The 16306-nt window shown below is 35.4% G+C and overlaps 1 non-coding gene across 1 annotated transcript; it reads left to right on the forward strand.

Moving 5' to 3' along the window:
• Positions 1-2461: 2461 nt before the first annotated feature.
• LOC124889896 lies at positions 2462-2567 on the forward strand. Its single transcript, XR_007048809.1, has one exon. It is a non-coding gene; the product is annotated as a small nucleolar RNA R71 (small nucleolar RNA).
• The last annotated feature ends 13739 nt before the right edge of the window (positions 2568-16306 follow it).

Genomic DNA, 16306 nt, shown 5'->3' on the forward strand with positions numbered 1-16306 from the left:
AAAATCAAAGAATATCCAGTCAGGACACCCCCCCTGACCATAGCCAAACCCAAGACCAAAGAAATAGAAAAGACATAAAGAAATCCATAGCATGAAAAGAGGGTTTTCAAAGTATGGAAGCTCACCACTTCAGTTTGACTCAAAATTGTCCCTGAATCACCTAGTCACTGAGCAGGAGAAGTAGAAGTGTGGTTGGTTCCTGCATCACGTGGGGATACAGCATCCGAAGATGATTATCCGGGTGAAGCTAGCATGTAACTCAAGGATAAATATAAAGTAATGCCACCAATCCAAAACCAAGTCAAATCAATGCACATAACCATATGCAAATATATATATATATATATATATATATACCACGCCAGAAAAGAGAACAAGATTTACCATGCACTTTAAAACCAAAACCTAGGTTATGTAGATTTACCATCATAAATCGACCCACAGGCCATATGGGTCCAGTGCTACCCCCTGAACAGGCCCAAGTGTGCGTTAGCCGCACGAACCAATATATCATAAATGGCTAGAGATTTCCTAGTACCCTTCTCCCTCAAAGATAAATATATACATGTATAGTATTAGGGATTTCCTTGTACCCCACAAGCACACGGTCATCAAGATCAACACTCATATTGGCAAACATGAGTTTCTAATGTCTGTCCTTCGAACTCACACTTTCACGGCTAGCTATCACAACCCCCATTATTGCCTAATTAAACCTTTAACACATAACCAGACCACTAATACCAGGAGTCAATTATTAAGGCATTTATTAAGTGGTATCGTCATACCGACTATAGCTTGCAAGCAATATCACTAGCCAACATATACCCCATAAACTCAATTATTAAAATCAATTGGGGGATTCCTATGTACCCCATAAGGGTTTTATAAATTATTCACTTAAGGAATTCCATTGTGCCCCATAATGTTTTTGAAACCATTCTTAACCATTTATACTATGCATTAGTTTCAAGAGACAAGCCAAGCCAAGAGATAATGCATAAACAAAAATCAATTATACAAGTGGGTTGAGTTTATTACCAATTTCCATACCAAATCAATCAATTTGGGGATTCCATTGTAGCCCTATTTCCATCTATCATTCCCATGTACCCCAATGCATTTATCAACCATCAATTTAAGTACAATAATTTCATAAATATCATGAAAGAAACATTTAAATAATTTATATTAAAAACCATCAACCCATAGTTCAAAACCCAACTTCAATATTTCATGAATAATATTCGAAATCACATGCTTTTACAAAATTGAAAATAAGGAAAGAGTAACATACCTTAAACACCAAGAAGTATGGAGAGAAATCATCTTTGGAAGCCTCGGTTAGTTAATCTCTTGAAAACCCTAAGTGCTAAAGACCTTGAGGATTTTGAGAGTGTTTGAGAGTCTATTTGATGTGTTTATGAAAGTTGAGTATAACCTAAGGAGGCTATAAGACGTGGGCTTCATGTTGGGCAAAAGGGAAAATGTCCAAAACGCCCTTAACTTAAAAGTTGGAAAAAATATCGCCTTTGACTATGAGTCAACCATTGACTAGTAACCCCCCTTACGACTCGTGACCACGAGTCATATTCAAGATAGTGACCAAGACCCCCACACACTGTTGACCTAATGACTCAACCATACTACTGGCAACCAGACCTTACGACTCGTAGGGTCCAGTCGTAGGCAACACAGAACTCAAATGGGTTAGACACTGGACATCCTACGATTTCACCTAATGACTCATTATATATCCTTACGGCTCTTAGTGAGACACTCGTACTCGTAGAAAAATCAAGCCACAAACTTATACAATTTAATTACAACTTCTCATAATGACTCATTACGAGTCCTTATGACTCGTGTCCCTAAGTCGTAACCAGGACCGAAACTCCAACACCATTCACTGGACACCTTACGACTAGAGTCACCTGACCCATCAAGACATCATACGACTTGTGGTGTCAAACCATAACCCAGGCAGTGAGCTCAAAGATCAAGAAATTTTCAAGGGCCAAAATTTAAGGTGTTTCACCTTTGGTAGGCCGAGCGGGAACCCCTCGGATAGTTTGCCAAGTATCTTTTCTCTTAATTAAGGGATTTTGCCTCATCTTCATCATATCTTTTGGATGCCACGGCATTGACCATTTTTGTGGGTGCACCCATCACATACTTTGCAAGGAGTTCCAATTTAGTCATCATCTTAGTCATATTTTCTTCCCCCTTTTCATATTTCTTCCTTTTACCTTTATCCACATAAGAGGTGGTAGGGGACCCTTTAGTTACCTCAGTATCCCAAGTGTGCCACCCCCTATTTTTCTTTGTGACTTGCTCAAGTAAATTTGAAGCCACTCCATATGACAACCTCACAAGTGACCCACTGTCCGCATTGTCGACCACGATCTTATTTAGTTGGTCCAACGCCTTATAAAATATTTGGAGAAGCATCTTATTCGGCACTTTATGGTAAGGGCATTGCAAAAGTTTTTCATTAAATCTCTCCCACACTTTATATAGAGGCTCCCCATTTATTTGATGAAAATTTGTTATTTTGTCTCATAATTGCAATATCTTTGATAGTGCAAAATATCGATCTAAGAAAGCATCGATAAGTTCGATCCATGATGTAATGGACCTGGCGGGTAGAGACCTTAACCACAATACCGCCTCACCTGTTAGATAGAATGAAAAGAGGTATAGCCGTACGAACTCATGTGAGATATGGGAAATGTCAAATGGGGCACACACTTCCACAAATTCTTCAAGTGCAAATTTGGGTCTTCATAATATTGACCCTCAAAGAGACCTTTCACATAGAACACTTTGCTTCCTTCATTAGGATTAATGTGGATGGCACTCACATGCCCAGCATCATGAAGATGATTCTCATCATCAAGGAGCCTATCAAAGGTCCCGGCATTGATTTCATATTCACTCATTGTGTCGTGAACACTATTGAACTCACATATAAAAGAAACAAAATCATCAAATGGCGTAAATAAAAAATACTATGGGTAAACCTCAAGTTACTATCAACACCACACAAGCGAAAAACGAAGTTTCACTCCCCAGCAATGGCGTTATTTTTTATAACGCTCAACTTACTCCATTATTTTAGGGCAAGGAGATCATTGTCAATATAATAACCCAACTTATGTTGTGGTCAAATCCACTAGGAGTGTAACTTAATCTTCAATTCATATGGATATTGAACGTCACTAAGTATTGACCCAAAATGTAAACTTAAAGCTAGATATAAATTAAATTGTGGGGTGTGATTTAAAAGTTGTTTGAACAAAATTAACTTGTAATACTAAATGAGAGAAAGAATTGTAGATTAAAATCCAAGGAGATAAGAGTTTTGGGGTTATGCTTTCTTACAAGCAATTGGTGTATGGGTGCATGAGAGTGAAATTCTAATTTTAGTTAATGAATATATGGGCAGGCTAGGTTAGACGTTATGGTGTTAGTCTTTTAACAAAATACCAAAATTTCACTCATGGATTCTTTCGAATACCTCATGGGTGTGTCAAAATAATCAACCCAAAATCTCAATTTGGCATCCCTATTTCTAGGATGATGCCCAAGACATAGCAAACCCACAAGTCATCCTTATTTCTAAGGCAACGTTAAGGGCTAAGCTATAATCTACTTTATTGTTTACTAATACGTATCACCCACATTCCTCTTTCAAGGATGATGTGAGATCTAATAAAATTGGGACTTTCACCCACAACTTCCAATTCAACAATCCAGTATTAATGAAACCCAACATCGTTAACTAAGAATAGAAACTAATAATCGATACCCATACACATTAGCATCATATTTAAACATAAACCCAAGATAAATATTTAGATACTAATGAAAATTGAGAAAGGAAACATACCCAAGTTAGCATCCAATGCCTCTATTGATGCAAAGCAAGAATAATAACAAATCCAATTCCAAATTTTAACTAAAAATCTTTTGGAAAATTTACCAACAATTGTCTTTTCCAAAGTGGTAGGGTTTCTCTCAATAAAAAAATTGAATTCTCCTTAGAAGATGCCTCAAAAGTGTAAGGTTTTTTCCCTTTTGAGAATTGGGTTCAGCTGCTTAAAATTACGAAACTTCCCCTGGTCATTTGGCCGTGCCATCGCGATCGCCATTGCCTAATCACAATCGCGACTCTCGCAATCACGGTGATCCTGTCGCGATCGCAAAACTTTGGATGGGTCTTGACTGTTCGCGATCGAGACCCTCAGACCAAGATCGCGGTAACTGAGGGTCAATCCCTACTCCAGATTTTTCAGCTTTTTCACTAACTTTGCCTTTTTGTTCTCTTTTCAACTTACTTTATTTGTTTTCTTCCAATTACCTGTAAACCTGCAAATCATGAGAATTATTGCATTCGAATGGAAAATTTGCCTTATTTACACAATTTAACTATAGTAGTGTGCACGAATTTGAATGTCAATGAGTACCACTCATCAGTCACAGTCAACAATCTAGCTGACACATTGTACGAAAGTTGGTAAAAAGTAGTTGTCACCTTTTTGCTCAACCAATGAGATTGCTCCTAGGTTTTCTTGGTTCACAACATATAATTCTCATCTTCCTCAATAACAAAACCAAAACTTCCATACTCTCACAATTAAAGGTCTTTCTGAAGTGCTGCAGCGCTGTAATCAAAGGCTGGAACTGTAACAAAAAATGGATTGCTCATAGAGTTGTATTTTTATTTCTTTCTTGCAATTGAGTCTTTGTAATATTATTCTTAAAATTCTGGCTATGTTAGCTTATAATTGTAGTAGGTGTTGTGGAGTGACTGTCTCTTTGTAATCATCTAGAGTTAGGTGATTGTCTAAGCTAGAGTTAGTTTGAGAAGCCCAATTAAAGTTAGCTGGAGGTGAAAGCAATAAAGTTACTGCTTGGGTTTCCTTATAATAGAGTTATTGCTAGGAAACAAAGGATTAGGAAGCTAATCCTTGGAGTCTGTATTCAAAAGATTGCTTGAATATAGTGGAGCTTAAAAATTCTAGAGGTAGGTCGTGGTTTTTCTCCCTTGACCAAGGAGTTTCCATGTCAAAATCACGTGTCTTTACTTTTTTGTACTTCTGCACCTCTTACTTTATTTATCTCTTAGTTTTTGTTGCGTGAGTGCATCTGAGAACAGTTCCTTGAGCTAAAGAGCAACCACCCTAACCCTTCAGTATTGTATTATATTATACCGTACATTATGAAATCATGGCAAACCACCATCCCAACAAAGTGTAAGTTATTATCCATGAACCTATCACAACCTCAAACAAACACATAAATTTAATGAAATTTAACAAAGTGCCAAGTTATTAGATAAAAATACTCAACTTGCTCTTCTTGTTCAATTTCATCATCTTTTTGTTGATAGAAAATAAAGAATAACAACTGTGAATTTAAGGTTTGAGCAGTGAAGATTATCATCTTTCAAGATTTGTTGTCTGTTTATTCTTTAGAGATTACAAACAATTCTCTATCAAGATATGGCAAAGTTTCTTACTTTTTTTAACAATTTTTTTAAAACTTTAAGTTTCAAAATTAAGGATTATAATAAAATTTAGGGAAATTGGTCAAATTTATCCCTCTACTTAAGAAAATTAGCTTGATATATCATTTTTCATAATTTGAGATCAAATTTACCCTTTCTATCAAACTTTGGGGCCAAACTTACTCCTCTATTTTAGAGCATTGGCTAAATAAACCTTTCGTCATACTTTGGAGTTAAATTTACCCTCGATGTCATCCATTGGGGCCAAACTGTTAGGATACCATAATTGTCACATAATATGTATTTATATTTGATTAGAATTGTACAGTTTATCTCTTAGAGAGTTTGTGTTCAACTATACCATGTACAGCATCTTGTATATATTGAGGCAAAAGCCCTCTCTAAACATAATTGAGTGAAAACCTTTTCATAGTATCAAAGCCTTGTGAAGACTCACATCCCACATTGGAACTTCCCTCAATTACCAGTATCACCTTACAAACCCTTTCCCAGAATTTTTCGTAGCTCATAACCAACGTTAATTAGTCTCATCTTCTCAAATTAGACATCATAACTATATTGTGCGGAAATCATAAATTCTCCCAGTTCTAAGGGATAACGAACTCGAGGGATATGTGGATGGTACGCACAAGTGCCCTCCAAAGTTCACTCCAAATAGCTCATCTGAAGCAACCTCAACTGACGGGGTTATCAACCCAGCGTACAGTTTATGGATCAAACAAGACCAACTTTTATTGAGTTGGATTCTCTCAACCCTCACTAAAGGGATTTTAGCCCAAGTAGTCGGTTGTACAACATCTCAGGTGGTTTGGCAAGCACTTGAGATGATGTTTGCATCGCAATCCAAGGCTAGGATAATGCAACTAAGGTTGCAATTACAAACCACAAAGAAAGAAAACTCATCCATGGTAGAATATCTTCAAAAAATGAAGACTTATGCCAACAATCTCATGGTTATGGCACACCTGGTCACTGATGATGATCTTTTCTTATATATTCTTGGAGGACTTGGACAAGAATATGATGTTGTAGTTGTCTCAGTCACTACAAGGGCTGAGTTAATTTCATTAGCCTATCTTCATGGCTTGCTTTTAAGTCAAGAGTATCATTTGGAGCAAATGACAAATACAAAACAAGGATTAAGCCAAGCCAACTTGTTTAGTAGACAATCCAACAATACTAAGAATGATAACTCCTTTAAGCAGTCTACTAATGTCAATAACAATCAGGCTTACGATGGCAGATCTGGACGAGGACGAGGACAAGGTCGAGGTCGTAATGCCAACTCATCCAACCAAAATCAATGTCAAGTTTTCCATAAATTTGGTCACGCCACCTTAGTTTGCTACCATCATTTTGACCATGCCTATCAAGCTCCTTCCAAATCGCACATGGCTGCTCTCATTACACAGCCTTCTATGATTGGAGACTTAAATTGGTATCTGAATTCTGGGGCTACTCATCATTTAACTAACGATATGCAGAATATGGCAGTACAAGGAGAGTATATGGGAAATGATCAAATTCATATTGGTAATGGCACAGGTTTGACAATTTCTCACTTTGGTAATGCTATCTTACCTACAGTTAGTTGACCTTTACATTTATCTAATGTATTATTGGTGCCTAAAATTACCAAGAATTTGCTTAGTGTAGCAAAGTTCACTTCTGATAATGATGTTATATTTGAGTTTCACCCTCGTTTTTGTCTTGTGAAGGATCGGGCAACGGGGAAAGTACTACCGTGCGGGACTCTTGAGCATGGCCTTTATTATCTCCTTACAACCCAGTTACCTAACCAGCCTTCTTCCTCAAATAAATAATAGGCTTTCTATGTCTCTAAGTCATCTTTTGATCTATGGCATAGTCGTTTAGGTCACTCGTCTCTACGAGCAATCAATAGTATTATTAGGAGTCTTTCTTTACCGGTCAAATCGAGTCCTCAGTCTAGTGTTTGTTCTTCTAGCCAATATGGCAAGAGTTACAAATTGTCATTTTCTAATTCTAGTTCTAGTGCTAGTTTTCCCCTTGATTTGATCCACAGCGATATATGGGGTCCTTCTCTACAATTGGCTAGTAATAAATACCATTATTATGTTTCTTTTATTGATGACTTTAGCAAATTTACATGGCTATTTCCTATGAGTTCCAAAAATAAAGTTTATACAATATTTTTATGGTTTAAAACTCAAGTCGAGAAGTTCTTTGAGCACCATATAAAAGTGGTTCAATCTGATTAGGGTGGTGAATATAGGAAATTATCCAACTTTTTTGCTCATGAGGGGATCGTTCATCACTCATCTTGTCCCCACACCTATGAACAAAATGGTACTGCCAAAAGAAAACATCGTCATATTATTGAAATGGGTTTAACACTTCTCGCACATGCGTCCCTTTCTCTCACCTTTTGGGATCATGCTTTTACTACTGCCATTTACACTATAAATTGTATCCCAACAACCTCGCTCAACAATGTTTCACCTTATGAGAAGTTGTTCAAACAAATTTCTGATTACCATTTTCTGAAAACTTTTGGCTGCGTGTGTTCCCCATTCCTTCGTCCCTATAATTCTCACAAACTATCCTTCCGATCCTTAAAGTGTATTTTCTTGGGGTATAGTGGAAATCATAAAGGATATCAGTGTTTACATGTCCCTAGTGGCCGAATATATATCTCTCGGCATGTGGTTTTTGATGAGTTACAATTCCTTTTGTTAGTTTATCTTTGACTTCAAATAGAGCACCGACTTCTGACTCTACTATCATAACCTTATTACCCATCATTGCTCCTTGTAATTCCACTTTTCCTATCACTTCTGCCAATAATAGTTCCATAGCAGATGTTGTCTCGCCAATTCCATCGTTAAACTCGTCAAATCCTTCTTCTCCAAGTCCATCGTCAAGCTCACCGGTGTGTTTTTTGGTCCTATCCGATTTGTCTCCATCTTCTATCCCTGCTATTAACCTACTATTGATCTTCCAGTACCTATTGATACACCTACCGTTGCTCCTAATTCTCAACCACTGGCTGCTCGGACCACATCCTTTGTACCTCATCCTATGGTCATCAGGAGTAAAAACAAATCACAACTTCCCCAATCTCACATTACCACAAAATATCCTTTGCCTCTATCTACCCTTCTACCTGAACCTACCTGTTTTACCCAAGCCAACAAGGATCCAAAATGGCAAAATGCTATGAAAGAAGAGTACAACGCCCTCTTGCAAAATTGTACTTGGGCCCTTGTTCCATCCTTCACGACAAAGAATGTTATGGTATGCAAATGGATTTTTAAGTTAAAACTCAATCCTAGTGGCTCCATTGAGTGTTACAAGGCTCATTTAGTAGCAAAGGGATTTAGCCAAGAGGCTGGATTGGACTATCATGAAACATTCAGTCCCGTGGTAAATCCTACAACGATCCGAGTTGTTTTGTCTTTAGCTCTGTCCAAAGGGTGGTCTTTACGGCAACTCGACGTCAAAAATGCATTTCTTCACGGGCAATTACATGAAGAAGTATACATGTCTCAACCCCCTGGATTTACTGATCCAAGATATCCCAACCATGTGTGCAAGATTCACAAAGCCCTTTATGACCTTAAACAAGCACCTCGGGCATGGTTTGAGAAGCTTAGCTCAAAATTGCTTGAACTCAATTTTGTACCTTCCAAATCTGATACGTCTTTGTTTATACGCAATTTTAACGGCCATATTACTATTATCTTAGTGTATGTATATGATCTTATTATTACAGGAAGCTCTAATGAGTTTATTGCAAGCCTTGTTCTTCAATTATCTAATGCCTTTGTTGTAAAAAAATCTTGGTAAGCTACACTACTTTCTTGGTGTTGAGGTCTATTATCAGCCCACTGGATTGAACTTTACTTAATCACAATACATATGTGAACTCCTTGCTCGTGCCAATATGGATGGTACAAAGACAATTGGTACACCTATGGCTACAGGACTTCAATTATCTCAACATGGGAGTTCGCCGTTTTCGGATCCATCATTGTATCGCAGCTTGATAGGAGCTCTTTAATATATAACCATCACACATCCAGATGTGTCATTCACTGTTAACAAATTATGTCAATTCATGCATAATCCTATGGAGTCTCATTTCACTGCTATGAAATGCTTGTTACGCTATTTAAAGGCAACTATAAACCTCAGCTTGCATTTGCGTTTCGCTAGCTACCTACCACTTCAGGCCTTTACAGATGCCGACTAGGCTGGTTGCCCAGATGATCGGCGGTCTACCAATGGTTATTGTCTATTTCTTGGACCCAATTTAGTGTCATGGAGCTTAAAGAAGCAGCGAGTGGTTGCACGATCTAGTATCGAAGCTGAATATAGGGCCTTAGCTGCGGCTACTTCCGAAGTTACCTGGCTGCAACATCTTCTTCAAAAGTTGTGTGTCTCTCTTCCCTAAGCTCCCATACTATGGTGTGATAATCTATCCGCTACCTACCTTACTGCCAATCATATTTTTCGTGCCTGAACCAAACATATTGAGTTAGATTTTCCTTTTGTTCTAGAGAAAGTGGACACAAAGGACTTGAACTTTCGCTACATCAGTTCCTTGGATCAGTTAGCAGACATCTTCACCAAGAGCCTTCCTTCCCGTCGGTTTCATCTCCTGCGTTCCAAGCTTGCAGTTGCCCAGCCACTGCTCAGCTTGCGGGGGCATATTAGGACACCATAATAGTCACATATTATGTATTTATATTTGATTAGAATTGTATAGTTTATCTCTTAGAGAGTTCGTGTTCAACTATACCATGTATAGCATTTTGTATATATTGAGGCAAAAGCCCTCTCTGAACATAATTGAGTGAAAACCTTTTTACAAACTTACTCTGGTTGTTAAGAAACTTTTCATATGTACTCTTCAATGTTAAATGACTCATTTTTTAAAATAAAACATAACCAAATCTAACCCGCCAGATCGAACCCATAAAAAATACATAAATAAATATACCCCTCCCTCAGTTCTATTGGTTGAATTTTCCTAAAGAACAAATATACTTCTCTTTCAACATGCAACGCTGGTAGGTTATTTACTAATTGTAGACACGTAATTTTGACCTTCCCCTAAATTTTACGTATATTTTTAGCATCAAAAATTATATTTTTTCTAATATATTTTTTTCAGCTTTTATTTTTATTTTTAGTAGGTTTTATTTGAAAATTGTGAAAAAGATTTTGTTTAAAAATAGAGTAGCATTTTAGGATATGTTTTATTTTTATTTTTATTTTAATAATAAAAATATTTTTAAAAATATGTTTTCTTTTAGCTTAGATTTTAATAAAAAAAAGTTACAATTTTAATTTTTTTTCTTAATTATATTTTATTTTAGGATAGTTATAAATTTTTCTTATATTATCTTAAGTATAAAAATTAATTAGTTAATATTTTATTTATTTATTTATTTAAAATTTTATGATTATTTATTTTATATATTTTTTAAATTAAAAAAAAATCTTATCCTAATAAAACCACTCTTTTCCACATTCCCTCAACCTCTCCCACAATCCCACTCTTTCCCACATTCCCTCAACCTCTTCCATAATCCCTTGTTTTCAGCAAACTCCCTCAACTTACCCAACATATATATATATATATATATATATACCCACACAACACAGAAAAGGAGGACGGATATACTAACCAAAAAACTTAAACAAAAGCTAAAGAAAAACAGTGAGAAGAAAGGAAGAAAACAAGAACTAAGAGAAAAAGAATAGGAGATTAGAAAAAAAAAGAGTGAAAAGAGAGAAAACGTACAGTAAAACACAAAGAGCATTGTTGAAGTTTGAGTTTGGGTTACCGTTCGAGTTTCCGGTGAAGGCGTTTTTGTTTCTACGTCAGTTATATTACCACACAGGTTCTTCTTCGGTTCCTTTATTCATAATTTTTTGGAATCAAAGAATGAATGAATTTGTTCCAATGACTTGTTATATTATTTAGTGTGTATAGTTTATTATTTCTATGTAAATTGCTCTATGTCTTCATTTATAAGTTGTTTGTCGTTTTGAAATGAAGTTAATTAGATTAGTTGAATTTTAAATGAGATAATTGTCAGGATGATTAGAGTTAAAAAATGTAACATTACACTCAGTTGACATACGATTAGTGTAGTCGTGTTATAAACTAGAACTTTAGATCCATGCATGCATGTATGCAAAAGAAAAAATAAATAAAAAATGATTAAGAATACATTATTTATGCAGTAATCATACACATGCACACACAAAAGGAGAAGTTAAAAGATAGGAGAAGAAGGAGACAAAAAACATAAAAAAAAAAATACAAAGTCACGAACAACAAAGATTACAAAAATAGAGAGTGAACGGGGAGAATTTTATCTGTAGATTCAAGTTTATGGCGGGATAATTGTTTGTTATGTTCGTTAAAAATTTTCCTCTAAGACATTCAAATCATGTATAGTTTTTGGGTTCATAGTTGATCATTATTATACTCGAGATATCTCTTGTTGTTACCAGAAGGTTTTCATTTGATCTAATGGGTATCACCAAACTTGAAGTCAACTTCAAATACTGCATTTTCTTTAGGATTAACCTAACGACGTTGGTTGTTTATTTAACTTTGTCAAAAGCCCATTTTTAATTCAAAATTTCAGTTGATCCTTGTAACGTTGGCATTAATTTTGTCGCATAAATATGATATGTTTATTTTCCGCCTCATTTTTTTTAGATAAATGTTTAAGTTGATTTATTTGATGAAGTATTTCTCATCCGTGATCATCATTTTAAGAAGAAGTTTTGAGAAATAATTTTCTTTACTTGGTTTCAAATTTAATTCTTTTAATATCTAACATTTTCTCTAAATTTAGTTCTTTTAATATCTAACGTTTTCTCTAAATGTTCAGTATTCTCTGATTAATTTGCTTAAACAGAAAATTAATTAAAATAGATGGTGAATTTATAATATAAAAACCATCATTTTAGTTGTTGCTTTTGATGAGATGTGAAAAATTACTATCATAATGGGAAAATTATACAAGATGATTGTTGATATTTCCAATTAAATTGCTCTCATATTGTAAAAAATGGTTTCTCAAATTGACTTTAATAATGAATAAGTTTGACAAAAAAATTAGTCTTGAGTTAGACTTGTTCATTTATTTCTAAATTGGTTTTGGTTGCTTGAATTGTCCTAGAACGAAAAGTTTGGATTGATGTTATTTTTAATCAATAAGTAAGCCACTGATTCTATAAGTTCTTCACTGTGTATAAGCAATTAGTTCAAAGTGATTTGTTACGTAATTGTATTCGAGACTCATCGTGATGATTAAAAGAAAAAAATTCATATTTGTAAGGGAGTGAGATGGGATGCGGATTTATTCTAAATCCCATCGCATAAAGGAAAAGAAAAGAGAGGGAAAAATCATTTGGGAGGGAGGGAGACGAGTTGCGAAATAATCCAAAACTCGTTGCAAAATAAAAAGTGAAAAGAATAAAAATGGATAAGATAAAATTGTCTCTAGTTTACAAGAGACGAAACAAATGTCTTTAACGCTAGACACACTTTAGGCACGTTTAATATATTTGTCTCGATTAAGAATATGGTGTACGCATCTTTCTTAAAAATTTAAAAATAATTCAAGGATGCAATAATGTACCTTGACAAAGATCGTCCTAAAATTGATTTTTACTAGCTTAATACAAGAGTTATAGATAGCTATTAGATATTAAAAGTGAGTGAATCAAGGCCAACAACATAACTTATCAAAATAGTTTTAGTTAAGTATAAGTTGATAAAAGCAACTATGCTAGAACCACGGAACTCGAGGGGTGCCTCATACCTACCCGGTCTTCTGTTTTCGCAGATCAATAAAGAGTCATTATGTTTTGATTATGGATTCAAAAAGGTGACTTGAAACACCATAACTCAATTTCAAGTAGCGACTCTGTAAATCAACTAATCCTTATTCAAAATCATCACTTTAATTGAAAAATCTTTCGATCTTTAGGCAAAAAAGAGGTGAGACACTAATGAACAAAAAGTAAAATGAAATAGGATAATGCAAAATCTTGAAACTAGAGAAAATATTTAATATAAACTTTGTTCCTGTTTCAGTTATGTCCAAATTTCAAGATTTGATATGTAATTTTATGTGCATCTAGTATCTAGAATTAGTGGATAAGTTTTTGGAGCAAATGACATGATGAAAAAATTATGTAGATTCAAATTGAATATAAATACATAAGAATGAAAAGATGTCACAATTGGCACATAGGGAGACATATTAACTCAATCATCCATTAAAAAATTTAGTGGACCTAATCTGCTATATTTGACCGCTAAATGTCACTTTTCATAAGTTCTGTACTAATTCAGATCCATAAACAGATGGAGGGTTATATTTGTTTGGGTCTGCATAGGTGTCGATCCATAAATTGAGGGAAGGTTATATTTTTTATGTTTGCACTGACACATATCCAATTTTTATGAGTTATGCACTGATAAATATTCAGTAATTTAATCTCGTTAGGAAATTTGATCAACATAACGGGGGCGGGGGAAGGGGAAGGGGGACGAGTTGGATTGGGCGAATTAATCAGAACATGTTTTATTTTTAAAAAATGAGGCATTTAATGCTAATTTGAGCTTTTTATTAAATAAAGGGTACATGTGAAATTTTTCTTAACAACAAGGATAAATTTGACGCTAAAGTATGAAATCAGGGATAAATTTGACACCAAAGTATGACGAAGAGTATATTTAGCCAATTTTTCAAAGTAGAGGAGTAAATTTGACCTCAAAATATGGCATCGAAGATAAATTTAAATATGATTGTAAGAACCCGTAAAGTTTCCTCGTAGTCTAAGCCTTTAGAGCATGTCAAGTGAAGCCTTTTTTTGTCTCTAAAAGATTTAGAAATGACTTCCAAAGTGAGTAGTGTTTAAATCAGATAGAGTTTTTCTAATTTTGACTTTTTATCATGTGAAAAAATAAATTAGCTTTTCAACGATACCAATTTCGTCAAAATCCGATATCAGAGTGAGAAGTTATGGCCATTTTACTGAGAGCTGTCAAAGCCGCCCAGGTGCGACGGACAGATTGACGGACTGTCGAGCTTTCGATGGACCATCGCTCGATCCGTTGCAACCAAGGCCATAAACCCATCCACTGGCCAAGTGCGACGGTCAGACCGACAGACTATTGAGCTTGCGACGGACCGTCGCCCAAGCCATCGCTACCAAGGCAGTGACTCCCTCTTTTGGCCTAAGTACGACAGCCAGGATGACGGACCGTCAAGCTAGTGAGGGGCTATCATTAATACCATCGCAACGAGGTAGTGTGGCTTTTTTCTGACCAACGTGCGATGGACGATCCGATGGGCCGTCGAACTAGCGACAGACCGTCACTCCGACCATCACAGATCTCGTTCAGCATTTTAAAGTCATTTTTAAAAAGGGTTTTTTAGTCTTTTTCCACCCATTTTAACACCTAGATATATCAAAATGAATCATAGAACTTCAGAATCATCCAAAGCATCAAGAACTAGGGTTTTCTCTCAAGATTAACCCTCAAGAGTAAATCCAAATCTTTCTCCAAGAACCTTAAGATTTCACCATAGTTTCTACAAAATAAGTTAAGATTCAAGGTTCCCAAGTCAAAAGCTTCAAGAACCTCACTCAAGAGTACAAAAAAGAGCCTTAAGCAAGTTTGTTCATCTACAAGTCATAATCTAAGGTATGTGGGGTTTGAACAAGGACACTCCTTTCGTCCTTGTGCCCAAAAGTTATTTTAATTACAAAGATATATGGTTTTACATGTTTTCTTATGAAACTAAAGTATGGGTTATACCCTATGTTTTATTTCTTGAGATTATGATAGTTTCAATGTTTTAGAAATTGAAGTACATGAGTATGTTGAGATTATGATGCATATTGCTGAAAATTTCCAGTTTTCTGTATGATTTATGAATGTTTATGATATCAAGAATGGATTTTGATACGTCTTAACATGAGATTGATATATGGGTCACTAAGCCCTATTTGAGAATGTAATTTTAAGAACTTTTGTGCTATAAGTACCCATGATTTGAGTATTTTGAGATTATTGAGAAAGTTTTGACCTTAACAGTCATAGTAGCTTTGAAATCCACTTTCCTAAATGAGATTACAGATTTTATAGTTGGGTTCTTTATGAACCCCGAGATTATTTTAAAGTGAATTTCCATGAGATGAGCTTAGATAACTAAAGGGAGTAGTATTTAGCACCGAGTTGGGTAAGTTACTAGTTTCATACCCCAAAACTATGTGCCACCGTAGGATTGAGATTTATGGGCCCGAGGCTGAGATAGTGATCACTGAGTTGAGGTTATACTCCCTGGCAAAAGTATGATGCCTCTCCCCAACGTGAGGTTTCTTCCTTAGGAGGACAAGACGTTGGACTCCATGTAGCTCGCATAGTGTATGTCGGTTAAGAAAACCTCCCTAGTAGCAAGATTTTTCAGAGTAGTTTCTTAAAGTAAAATTTTCCCAAGAAGAAAGTAGTTTTCCATATTAGTAAGAGTAAGTAATCAGTTTCAGAAGTAAAGTATGTTCCTTGAGATGAGATTTATACTATGTGTTCCATTATTTATAATTTACGAGATATGCATTTTGAGATTTTTCGAGCTGTGTGAGTCAGTCATATTAGCATACATGATTTTTGTAAAGATTAATGATATTATTATTTTAAGTATCGCATACACCCTCATATACTCAGTACATCCTCAAAGTACTGATCCACAT

Source organism: Capsicum annuum, chromosome 12 (assembly GCF_002878395.1).
Source record: "Capsicum annuum cultivar UCD-10X-F1 chromosome 12, UCD10Xv1.1, whole genome shotgun sequence".
In the NCBI taxonomy this organism is placed as follows: domain Eukaryota; kingdom Viridiplantae; phylum Streptophyta; class Magnoliopsida; order Solanales; family Solanaceae; genus Capsicum; species Capsicum annuum.